Source organism: Rattus norvegicus, chromosome 18 (assembly GCF_036323735.1).
Source record: "Rattus norvegicus strain BN/NHsdMcwi chromosome 18, GRCr8, whole genome shotgun sequence".
NCBI classification, from domain to species: domain Eukaryota; kingdom Metazoa; phylum Chordata; class Mammalia; order Rodentia; family Muridae; genus Rattus; species Rattus norvegicus.
Window position 1 is genome coordinate 83,320,499 of NC_086036.1, and position 17,840 is coordinate 83,338,338.

The window sequence follows — 17,840 nt, forward strand, 5'->3', positions numbered from 1 at the left end:
CAACATACCCAAACTTATAGGACACAATTAGAGCAGTGCTAAGAAGGTTCATAGAACTAAGAGCCTTCATAAAGAAATTGGAGAATTCTCATATTAACAATTAAATTTAAAAGTACAGCTGAAAGCTCTTGAAAAAGAAGACACAAACACGCCCAAGAGGAGTAGACTAGGGAAAACAATCAAACTTAGGGCTGAAATTAATCAATTAGAAACAAAAAGAATAATACAAAGAATCAACCAAACCAAGAGCTGGTCCTTAGAGAAAGTCAACAAGAAGGCCAAAAACCTTAGCTAGACTAACTAAAAGGCAGAGAGACAGAACTCAAATAAACAAAATCCAAAATGAAAAGGGAGACATAACAACAGACACTGAAAAAAATTAAAGAATTATTAGGTCTTACTTCAAAAAACTATACTCCACAAAAGTGGAAAATCTTAATGAAATGGATGGTTTTCCAGACAGATACCCCTTACCAAAGTTAAATGAAAATCAGGTAAACAATTTAAATAATCCTATAACCACTAGTGAAATAGAACCAAACCAACCAAACAAACAACAACAAAACAGGACCAGAGTTTTTATGCAGAATTTTACCACACAATCTGATGTGTACTCCTTTATGAATTAAGTATTAGTAGTCAGGGTGGTAATTATGTTGCCTTAGAGCTGGAACTTCTGAGAGCTTGTGACCACTAAAACGTCTCATATTACAGTTATTGGTTCTAAACATTTGAATGAAAACCTTACAGCTTTATCTGCTTAGATCATTAATAGCCCTAATAATTTGCACATATAAATTTTCTTTCGTATTTTATTCTTTATATTATTATTATTAAGTGGATGCTACTTTTAAATTTAAAATTGCTCTTTCTTTGACCACCCTTTGTTCTTAGAAACATTTCTATTGTTAAATTGAATTTTTGTTCCTGGTAAGAAATGTACCATAATTAAGTTTCCATAACACTAAGTTATCTAACTCCATATTGCAATGGAATCTCAAATATCATGTTATATATAAGCAATTCTCCCAGGAAAGTTGTGTAATACCACTCAACATTTTTTTCCGAAGCAATACAAAAGTCTAAATTGGCTACCATCAAGGATTTTTCATTTTATTTTCATTTTCCCATCTGCTTCAAACTGGTCCATTTGGTTGGACTGAGTTCTTATTCACAGGATCACATCATATACTCTTAGCATTACAGGTTTCAGAAGACCTTGTCTGAACTACTTATTCTCAATTTACTTATTTTGGATCTTTTGAGATTGTATTGTAGATTTTAAGGATAAATTTTCCTTTTTAGCTCTGTTTTCTCTCATTAATTAATTAATTTATGTATTCATTTTGCATCGCAATCACAGCCCTGCTTCCCATTCCCACCTTTACAAATCACTCACCCCCATTACCATTTCCATTCTCCTCAGAGAAGAGGAAGCCTTCCTTGGGTACCAAATACCCTGCAATGGGACATCTAGTCCCACCATGGATAAGAATATCCTCTTCCATTGAGGCCTAACCAGGCAGTCCATTTAGAGAACAAGGATTCAGTGGCTGGCAGCAGAGTCAGAAGTAGCCTCTGCTCCAACTGTTAGGATAGTCATATGAAGACCAAGCCTCATATTTGCTACAAATGTGTAGGGAACCCAGGCTCACCCTTGAATGCTCTTTGGTTTGAGGTTCAGTCTATGTGAACTGCCATGCATTCAGGTTAGCTAACTTTGTAGATACTTCTTGTGATGTCCTTGACCCCTCCAGCTTGCTCAGTTCTATTCCCAAATCATCCATAAGACACTCTAAGCTCTGTCTAATGCTTGGCTGTGGATCCCTACATCTGTTTCCATTGGCTTCAGGCTGAATTCTATCAGGAGACAGTTATGCCAGGCCCCTGTTTTCAAATATAGCAGAGTATCATTAATAATGTCAGAGATTGGCTCTCTCACATGGTACGGGTATCAAGTTGGGCAGTCATTGGTTGCCCTTTTCCTCAGTCTCTGCTCCGTCTTTATCCCTGTGCATCTTGTAGGGAGGACAAATTTTAATTGGAAGCTTTACTGGGTGGGCTCATTCCTTAACCCCCCTTTCCTTCACAGGAAATCTCACCTGGCTACAAGAAGGGTCACTTCAGTCTCCATGTACCCAGCTTGTCTGAATCTCAGCGAGGGTCACCCCCGTAGAACCCGGAGAGCCTCTCAAGTGTCAGGTCCTAGGTCTCACTTTCAGACCTTTCCTGACCCCTTCTCTCTGTACCTAATCCTCATAGACTTTCCCCTTCTTGCATCCTCTCCCACCTGGCTTACTCCCTCCCTCCACATTGAATGAGTTGTATTTCCACTTGAATGAGATTCACACATTCTCCCCAGGGTGCTCATTATTACTTAGTTTCTTTGGGTCTGTGGATTATAGCTTGTGTATCCTGTATTTTTACGGATAATACCAACTTATAAGTTCATACTATATGTGTCCTAATGGGTCTGAATTGCCCTGCTCAGGATGATATTTCTTTCTGAATACAAATTCTAGCTGAATAGAGAATACCTAGATGAATAGAATTCCATTGTCTAGATGTACCAACATTTCTTCATGCATCCTTCAGATGAAGGATTTTAGATTATTTCCAGTTTCTGGTTATTATGAGGAAAGCTGCTATGAACATATGAAATGGAGAAAATGTCCCAGTGGTATAATGGGAGACCTTTTGAATATATGTTCAGAAGTGGTATAGCTAGGTCTTGAGGTAGCAGTATTCCCAATTGTCTGAGAAACCTCCAAATTGATTTTCATAGTGGTTGTACAAGTTTGCACTCCGACACCAACAATATAGGAGTGTTGCTCTTGCCTGACATCCTTCCCAGAATCTGCTAACATTTGAGTTTTTAGATCCTAGCTATTTTGATGGCTATAAGATGAAATCTCAGTGTCCTTTTGATTTCCATTCCCATGATGACTAAGGGTATTGAATATATCTGTAAATATTTCTTGGTCATTCAAAATTCTTCTGCTGAGAATTATCTGCTTATCTCTGTTTAATCAATTAACATCCCCCTAATTTATTACCTCATTTTGTTATTGGGTCATTTGTTTTGTTCATGTTTAATTTCTCAAGTTCTTTATATATTTTGAATATTAGCTCTAAGTTGGATGTAGGGTTCGTGAAGATCATTTCCCAATCTGAGGCTGATGTTTATCCTTTATCTTACAGAAGCTTTTTAGTTTCATGAGGTCTACTTTATCATTTGTCAGCCTTACAACCTGAGTCATTGGTGATCTTTCAGAAAGTTGTGATCTATACCAATTCATTCAATAACATTCCTCATTTTCCTCCTCCATCTGAATCAGTGTATCCAATTATATGGTCATGTCTTTGATACACTTGAGTTTATGGTTTGTGCAGGGTTATAAATATGGATGGGTTTGCATTCTTCTACATACAGACATCCAGTTAGACAAACACTATTTATTAAAAATAAATTATTTTTTCCATTGTATGGGTTTGACTTCTTTGTCAAAAAGAATGGGATGGAAAAAATGGAGGAGCCACATGAGGCGGGACAGGGTGAAGAGGGCTGATACTGGCATGTAAAGTGAAAAAAATTAATGAAAATGTAATTAAACATTACATATATCAACTTGATATGTGACATGTAGTTGATAATGATTTTCTTTTATATGGACTGTCTTTTCATTTTGAATTTATTTTCCTTTCTTATACAAAGAAAACTTTTAATTTAATGCAAATGCATAAGTTACACAGGAAAAATTCAAAGGCATTTATTCATTGGTAAATAAATATGAAATCATAGCACTTTCAAGAGAATGTACAAAACTACAAATTACTTTTAAGTGAAATATCATGACCTAGTAAAATAAATAATTGTATGAGCTACATATTTTCTTTCACATTCAGATCATAAATTTCAACATTTGCCCTGTGTGTGTGTGTGCATGTGCATGTGTGTTTGTGTATGTAGATTATAAAACAAAATGTGCACCAAAAAAGAAGATGTCTGTTAAAAAACAAAATGTAATTAAATACATGTGACAAGAGGGTAATATACAAGAAGAATTTGTGAGAGTGGTCAGAAACAAGACAGAAACATGGCAGAGACTAATGGGGAATAAAAATAAATATAAAAATGTATTATGAAAAGGTTACAAAGAAATTCATTGGCCTGTATAATAATTTTACAAAAACTAAAGAGAAGTTAACAATATGTCCATAAACTTCTATAATACACTAGTTAAAAATTTTATATATGTAATATATATAGTTATACATCAGATTATAATTAGACATCAGATTCTACATTTAGACTGGACATATATCAATAGTAACCATTTCTACAGCCAAGTGGATTTTGTTTGATATCTTACTAATCTAGTGTATTTCCTGATATGCTTCCAATAAATGTGTATTATTTTCCTACATAAAAGAGTACTTATATATACCTAACTTTAAGCAAAATAAATAGATTCCTATCATTTTCATGGGCATTTTAACAGGAATCATCATCACTACATGATGAATGACATCAACTGCTGCCTGGGCCATTTCTGAAATTCTTCCACATCATTATTCCTCGTGATTGCCAGACAGCTGTCACAGTTGTGTTAAATGTGATAGGATGTCTTTATCTTTTCAGATGTAGAATTTCTGGTGACTCATACTCTCCTAGCATTATATCAATGAAAGTGAGCAAACGGGAAAAAATTTCAGAAAATTTTAATTCTCTTAAGCCTTAAGCACTGATGAATTACCTGGATACATTAAATTTTAAAGTCAATTTAGAATGGATTCCTCTTTTATAATAATTCTAATAAATTGCTGTATTTAAAATTATAATTGCCTAATATGTAAATGAATTTTATTTATTGAGTATAAAACAACGGTTAAAATCATTATATCTTAAAATAATGATACTGAGACTTTCTCTTTAATGGGGCAATGACAATAAAAAAGATCATATATTTTCAATATGACCAGAGTAAATTTGTTTCATGTTTCTAGACTGATCTAATTTCTGGAGAAGTGGTAACTCACTAAAGTCTCACTATAGTTGTTTAGCTGAAGATGCATGGGGCTGGGATATCTTCTAAATATTTTTACTTGTACATGTGACAAGTGCTGTACTCAGCCTTAAACACAGAAGCTTTCTTTCCACTGAACTAAACTGATTGCAGATACTCTTAGCTGATCATGGGTGGAAGGAAAGTGACAGACGGATGCTCAACTCTAAGTAGAACATATATCCATTGGTTTGAATTTGGTATTACTCCTCAGTCTGAACAGCCTCAGTGAATATCTGCTAATTGAGCATCATGCAGGAAATTGAAGATGTGGACAGAAGTATATATTTCATTGTGATGCCTCATTCTTCTTTTGAGTGGCAGCATGAGACCTGGAGTTCCACTCACCTGCCATACAAAAAGAAATTTTCCCAATGTGGTCTTGCTAATGGCTCTCAAGACAACAAATATGTTCTGTGCATATCCCTATCATGTTATGCAAAAACTCTATATAGGAGAGGGCTCTCTATTGGGAGCTGTTATTTAATGCAAACTGAGTTCATTGTCTATTGTGTGTCCCCTGATCTAAGAACACACATGAAATTTTTTAAAGTACTCTTTATGATTTTCTCAGGTTTTGCTTGATTACATGATTATCTGGATTTCTAGTTATATCTAGTCACATCCACGCAAAAATGCCCTTATATGTTCCATTTGTCCTTGAATTACATTAGATACATCCATTTCAAAAAATCAATAGGAAGACACTTTTATTTTTTTTTCTTTTTTTTTTTATTAACTTGAGTATTTCTTATATACATTTCGAGTGTTATTCCCTTTCCCGGTATCCGGGCAAACATCCCCCTCCCCCCTCCCCTTCGTTATGGGTGTTCCCCTCCCAACCCTCCCCCCATTGCCGCCCTCCCCCCATAGACTAGTTCACTGGGGGTTCAGTCTTAGCAGGACCCAGGGCTTCCCCTTCCACTGGTACTCTTACTAGGATATTCATTGCTACCTATGGGGCCAGAGTCCAGGGTCAGTCCATGTATAGTCTTTAGGTAGTGGCTTAGTCCCTGGAAGCTCTGGTTGCTTGGCATTGTTGTACATATGGGGTCTCGAGCCCCTTCAAGCTCTTCCAGTCCTTTCTCTGATTCCTTCAACAGGGGACCTATTCTCAGTTCAGTGGTTTGCTGCTGGCATTCGCCTCTGTATTTGCTGTATTCTGGCTGTGTCTCTCAGGAGCGATCTACATCCGGCTCCTGTCGGTCTGCACTTCTTTGCTTCATCCATCTTGTCTAATTGGGTGGCTGTATATGTATGGGCCACATGTGGGGCAGGCTCTGAATGGGTGTTCCTTCAGTCTCTGTTTTAATCTTTGCCTCTCCCTTCCCTGCCAAGGGTATTCTTTTTCCTCATTTAAAGAAGGAGTGAAGCATTCACATTTTGATCATCCGACTTGAGTTTCGTTTGTTCTAGGGATCTAGGGTAAGTCAAGCATTTGGGCTAATAGCCACTTATCAATGAGTGCATACCATGTATGTCTTTCTGTGATTGGGTTAGCTCACTCAGGATGATATTTTCCATTTCCAACCATTTGCCTACGAATTTCATAAACTCGTTGTTTTTGATAGCTGAGTAATATTCCATTGTGTAGATGTACCACATTTTCTGTATCCATTCCTCTGTTGAAGGGCATCTGGGTTCTTTCCAGCTTCTGGCTATTATAAATAAGGCTGCGATGAACATAGTGGAGCACGTGTCTCTTTTATATGTTGAGGCATCTTTTGGGTATATGCCCAAGAGAGGTATAGCTGGATCCTCAGGCAGTTCAATGTCCAATTTTCTGAGGAACCTCCAGACTGATTTCCAGAATGGTTTTACCAGTCTGCAATCCCACCAACAATGGAGGAGTGTTCCTCTTTCTCCACATCCTCGCCAGCATCTGCTGTCACCTGAGTTTTTGATCTTAGCCATTCTCACTGGTGTGAGGTGAAATCTCAGGGTTGTTTTGATTTGCATTTCCCTTATGACTAAAGATGTTGAACATTTCTTTAGGTGTTTCTCAGCCATTCGGCATTCCTCAGCTGTGAATTCTTTGTTTAGCTCTGAACCCCATTTTTTAATAGGGTTATTTGTTTCCCTGCGGTCTAACTTCTTGAGTTCTTTGTATATTTTGGATATAAGGCCTCTATCTGTTGTAGGATTGGTAAAGATCTTTTCCCAATCTGTTGGTTGCCGTTTTGTCCTAACCACAGTGTCCTTTGCCTTACAGAAGCTTTGCAGTTTTATGAGATCCCATTTGTCGATTCTTGATCTTAGAGCATAAGCCATTGGTGTTTTGTTCAGGAAATTTTTTCCAGTGCCTATGTGTTCCAGATGCTTCCCTAGTTTTTCTTCTATTAGTTTGAGTGTGTCTGGTTTGATGTGGAGGTCCTTGATCCACTTGGACTTAAGCTTTGTACAGGGTGATAAGCATGGATCGATCTGCATTCTTCTACATGTTGCCCTCCAGTTGAACCAGCACCATTTGCTGAAAATGCTATCTTTTTTCCATTGGATGGTTTTGGCTCCTTTGTCAAAAATCAAGTGACCATAGGTGTGTGGGTTCATTTCTGGGTCTTCAATTCTATTCCATTGGTCTATCTGTCTGTCTCTGTACCAATACCATGCAGTTTTTATCACTATTGCTCTGTAATACTGCTTGAGTTCAGGGATAGTGATTCCCCCTGAAGTCCTTTTATTGTTGAGGATAGCTTTAGCTATACTGGGTTTTTTGTTATTCCAGATGAATTTGCAAATTGTTCTGTCTAACTCTTTGAAGAAGTGGATTGGTATTTTGATGGGGATTGCATTGAATCTGTAGATTGCTTTTGGTAAAATGGCCATGTTTACTATATTAATCCTGCCAATCCATGAGCATGGGAGATCTTTCCATCTTCTGAGGTCTTCTTCAATTTCTTTCCTCAGTGTCTTGAAGTTCTTATTGTACAGATCTTTTACTTGCTTGGTTAAAGTCACACCGAGGTACTTTATATTATTTGGGTCTATTATGAAGGGTGTCATTTCCCTAATTTCTTTCTCGGCTTGTTTCTCTTTTGTATAGAGGAAGGCTACTGCTTTATTTGAGTTAATTTTATACCCAGCCACTTTGCTGAAGTTGTTTATCAGCTTTAGTAGTTCTCTGGTGGAACTTTTGGGATCACTTAAATATACTATCATGTCATCTGCAAATAGTGATATTTTGACCTCTTCTTTTCCGATCTGTATCCCCTTGATCTACATTTGTTGTCTGATTGCTCTGGCTAGAACTTCAAGAACTATATTGAATAAGTAGGGAGAGAGTGGGCAGCCTTGTCTAGTCCCTAATTTTAGTGGGATTGCTTCAAGTTTCTCTCCATTTATTTTAATGTTAGCAACTGGTTTGCTGTATATGGCTTTTACTATGTTTAGGTATGGGCCTTGAATTCCTATTCTTTCCAGGACTTTTATCATGAAGGGGTGTTGAATTTTGTCAAATGCTTTCTCAGCATCTAATGAAATGATCATGTGGTTTTGTTCTTTCAGTTTGTTTATATAATGGATCACGTTGATGGTTTTCCGTATATTAAACCATCCCTGCATGCCTGGGATGAAGCCTACTTGATCATGGTGGATGATTGTTTTGATGTGCTCTTGAATTCGGTTTGCCAGAATTTTATTGAGTATTTTTGCGTCGATATTCATAAGGGAAATTGGTCTGAAGTTCTCTTTCTTTGTTGTGTCTTTGTGTGGTTTAGGTATAAGAGTAATTGTGGCTTCGTAGAAGGAATTCGGTAGTGCTCCATCTGTTTCAATTTTGTGGAATAGTTTGGATAATATTGGTATAAGGTCTTCTATGAAGGTTTGATAGAATTCTGCACTAAACCCGTCTGGACCTGGGCTCTTTTTGGTTCGGAGACCTTTAATGACTGCTTCTATTTCCTTAGGAGTTATGGGGTTGTTTAACTGGTTTATCTGTTCCTGATTTAACTTCGATACCTGGTATCTGTCTAGGAAATTGTCCATTTCCTGAAGATTTTCAAATTTTGTTGAATATAGGTTTTTATAGTAAGATCTGATAATTTTTTGAATTTCGTCTGAATCTCTTGTTATGTCTCCCTTTTCATTTCTGATTTTGTTAATTTGGACGCACTCTCTGTGTCCTCTCGTTAGTCTGGCTAAGGGTTTATCTATCTTGTTGATTTTCTCAAAGAACCAACTTTTGGTTCGGTTGATTCTTTCTATGGTCCTTTTTGTTTCTACTTGGTTGATTTCAGCTCTGAGTTTGATTATTTCCTGCCTTCTACTCCTCCTGGGTGTATTTGCTTCTTTTTGTTCTAAGCTTTTAGGTGTGCTGTCAAGCTGCTGACATGTGCTCTTTCCTGTTTCTTTCTGCAGGCACTCAGCGCTATGAGTTTTCCTCTTAGCACAGCTTTCATTGTGTCCCATAAGTTTGGGTATGTTGTATCTTCATTTTCATTAAATTCTAAAAAGTTTTTAATTTCTTTCTTTATTTCTTCCTTGACCAGGTTATCATTGAGTAGAGCATTGTTCAATTTCCATGTATATGTGGGCATTCTTCCCTTATTTTTATTGAAGAGCAGTTTTAGGCCATGGTGGTCCGATAGCACGCATGGGATTATTTCTATCTTTCTGTACCTGTTGAGGCCCGTTTTTTGACCAATTATATGGTCAATTTTGGAGAAAGTACCATGAGGAGCTGAGAAGAAGGTATATCCTTTTGCTTTAGGATAGAATGTTCTATAAATATCCGTTAAGTCCATTTGGCTCATGACTTCTCTTAGTCCGTCGACATCACTGTTTAATTTCTGTTTCCATGATCTGTCCATTGATGAGAGTGGTGTGTTGAAATCTCCCACTATTATTGTGTGAGGTGCAATGTGTGTTTTGAGCTTTAGTAAGGTTTCTTTTACGTATGTAGGTGCCCTTGTATTTGGGGCATAGATATTTAGGATTGAGAGTTCATCTTGGTGGATTTTTCCTTTGATGAATATGAAGTGTCCTTCCTTATCTTTTTTGATGACTTTTGTTAAAAATTGATTTTATTTGATATTAGAATGGCTACTCCAGCTTGCTTCTTCTGACCATTTGCCTGGAAAGTTGTTTTCCAGCCTTTCACTCTGAGGTAGTGTCTGTCTTTGTGTCTGAGGTGTGTTTCCTGTAGGCAGCAGAATGCAGGGTCCTCGTTGCGTATCCAGTTTGTTAATCTATGTCTTTTTATTGGGGAGTTGAGGCCATTGATATTTAGAGATATTAAGGAATAGTGATTATTGCTTCCCTTTATATTCATATTTGGATGTGAGGTTATGTTTGTGTGCTTTCATTCTCTTTGTTTTGTTGCCAAGACGATTAGTTTCTTGCTTCTTCTAGGGTACAGCTTGCCTCCTTATGTTGGGCTTTACCATTTATTATCCTTTGTAGTGCTGGATTTGTAGAAAGATATTGTGTAAATTTGGTTTTGTCATGGAATATCTTGGTTTCTCCATCAATGTTAATTGAGAGTTTTGCTGGATACAGTAACCTGGGCTGGCATTTGTGTTCTCTTAGGGTCTGTATGACATCAGTCCAGGATCTTCTGGCCTTCATAGTTTCTGGCGAGAAGTCTGGTGTGATTCTGATAGGTCTCCCTTTATATGTTACTTGACCTTTTTCCCTTACTGCTTTTAATATTCTTTCTTTATTTTGTGCGTTTGGTGTTTTGACAATTATGTGACGGGAGGTGTTTCTTTTCTGGTCCAATCTATTTGGAGTTCTGTAGGCTTCTTGTATGTCTATGGGTATCTCTTTTTTTAGGTTAGGGAAGTTTTCTTCTATGATTTTGTTGAAGATATTTACTGGTCCTTTGAGCTGGGAGTCTTCACTCTCTTCTATACCTATTATCCTTAGGTTTGATCTTCTCATTGAGTGCTGGATTTCCTGTATGTTTTGGACCAGTAGCTTTTTCTGCTTTACATTATCTTTGACAGTTGAGTCAATGATTTCTATGGAATCTTCTGCTCCTGAGATTCTCTCTTCCATCTCTTGTATTCTGTTGGTGAAGCTTGTATCTACAGCTCCTTGTCTCTTCTTTTGGTTTTCTATATCCAGGGTTGTTTCCATGTGTTCTTTCTTGATTGCTTCTATTTCCATTTTTAATTCCTTCAACTGTTTGATTGTGTTTTCCTGGAATTCTTTCAGGGATTTTTGTGTCTCCTCTCTATGGGCTTCTACTTGTTTATTTATGTTTTCCTGGAATTCTTTCAGGGATTTTTGTGTCTCCTCTCTATGGGCTTCTACTTGTTTATTTATGTTTTCCTGGAATTCTTTCAGGGATTTTTGCGATTCTTTCAGGCATTTTTGCGATTCCTCTCTGTAGGCTTCTCCTTGTTCTCTAAGGGAGTTCTTCATGTCTTTCTTGAAGTCCTCCAGCATCATGATCAAATATGATTTTGAAAATAGATCTTGCTTTTCTGGTGTGTTTGGATATTCCATGTTTGTTTTGATGGGAGAATTGGGCTCCGATGGTGCCATGTAGTCTTGGTTTCTGTTGCTTGGGTTCCTGCGCTTGCCTCTCGCCATCAGATTATCTCTAGTGTTACTTTGTTCTGCTATTTCTGACAGTGGCTAGACTGTCCTATAATCCTGTGTGTCAGGAGTGCTGTAGACCTGTTTTCCTCTCTTTCAGTCAGTTATGGGGACAGAGTGTTCTGCTTTCGGGCGTGTAGTTTTTCCTCTCTACAGGTCTTCAGCTGTTCCTGTGGGCCTGTGTCTTGAGTTCACCAGGCAGCTTTCTTGCAGCAGAAAATTTGGTCTTACCTGTGGTCCTGAGGCTCAAGTTCACTCGTGGGGTGCTGCCCACGGGCTCTCTGCAGCGGCAGCAACCAGGAAGACCTGTGCCGCCCCTTCCGGGAGCTTCAGTGCACCAGGGTTCCAGATGGTCTTTGGCTTTTTCCTCTGGCGTCCGAGATGTGTGTGCAGGGAGCAGTCTCTTCTGGTTTCCCAGGCTTGTCTGCCTCTCTGAAGGTTTAGCTCTCCCTCCCACGGGATTTGGGTGCAGAGAACTGTTTATCCGGTCTGTTTCCTTCAGGTTCTGGCGGTGTCTCAGGCAGGGGTCCTTCCGCTCCTGGGCCCTCCCCCACGGGAGCCCAGAGGCCTTATACAGTTTCCTCTTGGGCCAGGGATGTGGGCAGGGGTGGGCAGTGTTGGTGGTCTCTTCCGCTCTGCAGCCTCAGGAGTGCCCACCTGACCAGGCGGTTGGGTCTCTCTCTCACCGTGTCTGGGAGCAGAGGGCTGCTGCGGGCCGGGATCCGCGGGTCAGGAAGACACTTTTAAACATGTATTGATAAAAATATTGCTGTAAATAATGTTTTTCTCAGAAAACAATAGATGTCCAGTAGGAGAACTGGGTTTGTCAACAGTTGCTATTTTACTGGGTGACACCCTTTGTAAAACTTTTGTAAGACGGAAGTTTTATTCCCTATATCTATGAGTTTTAAAACATGTCTATAATTTGTAGTTAATTCTACAGACTGATTAACTTATTCTACACGAAGCACATTAGGGTGTTATTCTCTCCAGTGTTTGCCTATTTAACAGCAAGATTTCCTTGATCCTCATTTAAAAAAACCAGAATGAGTGACAGCTTTATGGGTTTTCATTCACTACATGCCATCATTTCCCTACAAAGCAGACAGTATTTAAAACCACATGTAATTTTGAACTTAAAATAGCCATTTTCTCACAATGTGTATCTTAAAAGCAGCTGAAGACTTGAAAAAAAAAGAAAACGTTTATGGTTTCTTAACGAATACACTACTGTGTTTGTTCAAAGTAAAAAAAAGAAAAAAGAAAAAAAAATAGGTCTATGGGATCCCCTATTGGTTAATAAGTTTTTTTATTGATTTTTAAACATGTTAATTAACATGCTTTGAACCTTTATCAGAACATAGGCATTTGCAATAGAAATAGGTGAGCTATCATATAGATGTTTAAACTATAAAGATATTAGGAAATTTTACTAATAGTTAAATGTATATTTCTTTTTTTTATTAACTTGAGTATTTCTTATATACATTTCGAGTGTTATTCCCTTTCACGGTTTCCGGGCAAACATCCCCCTCCTCCCTCCCCTTTCTTATCGGTGTTCCCCTCCCCATCCTCCACCCATTGCCGCCCTCCCCCCAACAATCTAGTTCACTGGGGGTTCAGTCTTAGCAGGACCCAGGGCTTCCCCTTCCACTGGTGCTCTTACTAGAATATTCATTGCTACCTATGAGGTCAGAGTCCAGGGTCAGTCCATGTATAGTCTTTAGGTAGTGGCTTAGTCCCTGGAAGCTCTGGTTGCTTGGCATTGTTGTTCTTAAGGGGTCTCGAGCCCCTTCAAGCTCTTCCAGTTCTTTCTCTGATTCCTTCAATGGGGGTCCTATTCTCAGTTCAGTGGTTTGCTGTTGGCATTCGCCTCTGTATTTGCTGTATTCTGGCTGTGTCTCTCAGGAGAGATCTACATCCGGCTCCTGTTGGCCTGCACTTCTTTGCTTCATCCATCTTATCTAATTGGATGGCTGTATATGTATGGGCCACATGTGGGGCAGGCTCTGAATGGGTGTTCCTTCTGTGTCTGTTTTTTTATCTTTGCCTCTCTATTCCCTGCCAAGGGTATTCTTGTTCCCCTTTTAAAGAAGGAGTGAAGCATTCACATTTTGATCATCCGTCTTGAGTTTCATTTGTTCTAGGCATCTAGGGTAATTCAAGCATTTGGGCTAATAGCCACTTATCAATGAGTGCATGCCATGTGTGTTTTTCTGTGATTGGGTTAGCTCACTCAGGATGATATTTTCCAGTTCCGACCATTTGCCTACGAATTTCATAAAGTCGTTGTTTTTGATAGCTGAGTAATATTCCATTGTGTAGATGTACCACATTTTCTGTATCCATTCTTCTGTTGAAGGGCATCTGGGTTCTTTCCAGCTTCTGGCTATTATAAATAAGGCTGCGATGAACATAGTGGAGCACGTGACTTTTTTATATGTCGGGGCATCTTTTGGGTATATGTCCAAGAGAGGTATAGCTGGATCCTCAGGCAGTTCAATGTCCAATTTTCTGAGGAACCTCCAGACTGATTTCCAGAATGGTTGTAACAGTCTGCAATCCCACCAACAATGGAGGAGTGTTCCTCTTTCTCCACATCCTCGCCAGCATCTGCTGTCACCTATTTTTTTGATCTTAGCCTAAATGTATATTTCTAATTGATTCACTTTATATCTTTGAAAACTTACAAAATCAATTGTATTAGTTTAGACAGATTCAACATTATTTTCTGATATTGTCCTTTTATATATTACATTAAAATAAAGAGTAATATATATATGTATATATATATATATATATATATATATATATATGTTGATGTCATTATACAAGTGAAGGCAGGTACAGGATAGAATGAGACCTATCATTGGATGGGAAGGAAGGATGGGCAGGAAAAAAGTTTTAGAGAGGAGACCAGAGCAAGAAGGTAGAGCAGCTGATAGAATGTGGAAGAGGATGTTAAGATTTCTCTCTATACATTTACAGGTTGTTATGACTACTCTTAGGGGATGAATGTGTACAGGATTTTGTGCAGATTTGATGGGCAATTATGTCTTATCAATTGATTCAGAGGTTATTGTGTGGTGTGTTCTTTCATGTTGCGACTTAATTGAGTTCAAGAGAGTGTGTGGTGACTGGACACACATGGCCCGCCACAGAATTGGGATGTGTATGCCTGGCATGGTGACAACCTGTCTTGAGGACTAGATGGTTAGAGTGATTGCTGCTGGGCTTGGAGAGTAGCCACCGGCAGTGTAATATGGGATGGAGCTTAGCGGGCGAGAAACTTTGTTGACTGACATAAAAATATCTCACAGATGCCACGTGGCCCTATTTGTAGCAGTACTCGTGTGGGATAAAAGAAACCATTTTTAAAATATACTGAAACAAATAGAAATCTTGTGGAATTCCCACCGATTCTCTTGTTATGAAACCAAATACTAAAGGCATAATGTAATCTAGAGGAAAATAATTATTCTAGGCAAGCATATAAAGCATGCATTTCCTAGTTCACTGTCCTTAGTGTACTTGCTGTAACCTTTCTTCTTTTATCATTCCTCATTATTTCCCTGAGGGAAAAAGATATAAACACACACACACACAAACACACACACACACACACACACACACACACACACACACACACGCACACACACGTTCATTCACCAAATAAATCAAGCGATATAAGAAGATATAACAAAGAAGAGAATATCCCTAGAGATGTCTATTATCATTAAATCAGATCATTTTGGACTACTGGAAGATGTAAAATAGTGGTGTATTCAACCATATTCAATCCTGAAGGCATTAAGTAGCCACTCAAAGTTTGTGCAAAATTGCTATAAAGTAGAAGTATGAAGAATATATTACTATATTCTTTCGGTGAGTGACCCAACTAGTCACTTCTCAACTGAGTGACCCTTTTGACTTGCAATATGATTTATCGTTGTGCTTTTTATATGGTGTGTGTACCAACTCTGGGTTCAACATCTTGCAACTACCCAAATAAAGTATTCCTTTATAACAATAACACCTTTGTTTCCATTTTTTAATAAGAATCTTGTAACAAGTTAACAGTAGACTCTGTGACCAGATGAGCTGGCCTGAATATATTTATTCGTCTTCAGTTTTCCAAACCTAACTATAATTCATTGGGAAACCCAAGAAACAAGTAGAGGGATCTCTCAAGAAGGGAAGAGATTCTAATTGTTTGGTGATCCTACTACTGGAGAAACAGTAGTGTCATGGCATCTCCCTTTTCCCACACGAACTCATGAATGAGACACCAGGTTGGTCATTAGAATTTGACATAATACCTAACATGGTGTGTCACAGATGTGTCCTCCTCAAAAAGTTTAACAAAAAGTCAAATGCTGGAAGCTACCGTAAGGGAATATTAGAGAGCTCAGGCATATATCAAGCAATGCCATTCCCATCAAAAGACCCTTGGATATACAACTTTAATGCCAAAACAGCTGATTGAAAAATAATTGTAGTTTCTACTCTTGCCAATACCAAGGGAAGAAAGTGCTAAACAAGCCTTTGAGACACAAGTTATGCACAGTACAATATCTGCTAAAAATTGAATCTGTAATACTAATAAAATCAATAAGAGAATTGCTCATCTATTCCCCGGTATCCTTATACATTTGAACTTTCATTGATCATATTTTTATATTTGGAAAAATGCCATACTTCAAAATTAAAAATTTGTCAATAACAGCAATATAAACAGGAAAATAAGGAGATAGATGTTGGATGATTGATAAGTGGATGGATAGAAGATACATAATAGAAAACAGACAGCAGATAGATCATATAGGGATAGAGAGATATATTATAAATAGATGATACATGTGTGAATACATACAGATAAACCCACATACATGAGTATATGGAAACAGGTAAAACATAAACACCTATAAAAAGATACAAGATAAGGAGAGATAGTTTAACAGGTGACAGGAAATAATAGCCACATATACTCATAAAAATAATGAATTTTAAATTTGGCATTATGTAAATATAACATTTAGAAAATAAAGGAGGATTGGATATAGATAAATATAATTAAAATAAAGTGTGAGAGAAGACAACTTTGCATGTCAAACTGTCAGTACAAAAAGGAAAATAATAAAACTGGAAACTGTAATAATTACTGAGTTATTCAGTAATTCACTTTGGGGTAACCTGAAAGATATAACCTATCTTACTACCAACTGCTATACTGAGACAGTATCAGAGTGTCTTTCATTTCTAATTCTTGAAGGTGATTATGAAATTATATAAACCTTATGCTTATTTTATTATTTAAACAATTAGTAATTGGATCTCTATATCTCTAAAGCCAAAGAGTAGTTCTTTCTGATGGGGAGATATTCTCTTTATTGGACTAGTAACCAAATTGATTAAATTTATGAATACATTGAAAAGTCCATTTGTTCTTTAGATTTACAGTATTTGTTTTTAACCATGAGACAAATATTGATCATGTGTGAAACTTGTAGCCATTATGCATACTTTGTGCTCCTTTGTAAAATTTTTTATTTATTTACATTTAAGTCTTGATATTTAGTTTTGGCTCCCTTGTTTTTAAACTGGTCTTTTATATGATTTGATATTGATTGATATTGATTTCACTTCTTTAAAACCACTTTTTAGTTTCCTCACTATGCTTATAGGAATTAAGGTATATGGTACCTATAAGAAAGAATATTTAATTATTCATGAAAATTACTATCTACGTAATATTTCCTAGAATCATGGGCTAATTACTCATTGGCAGAAAGAATAATACCTTTCAGCTTTCTAAATAAATATGCTGAAGAATATCCCAGTCGTGTATTCATAAATTTTATTATTTTAAGTGTTAATATATTCCCCAAAATGAAATTAATTTACTTTATTTTTATTGAAGATAAAACAGAAGCTTAATATACTTAGCTGAAATATTCTTAATATCCTTTAATATTGGAAGAAACTGCAATCAACAAAAGCATGGTTGGGTCTTTTTAATTCGGGTCTCTAATTCATTATGTAATCTAATATCAATATACCATTATATATATATGTATATATACATATATATAATTTCTCTTCATATCTGCATTCTTGTATTACAAATTATCTTAACTAGAATGAATAAACTATAGGAACTTGGAAACAAATTAAGATTTATAATAGTAGTAGTTATCTCAATGTTTCCTACTTACAAAATCATCTATCTGC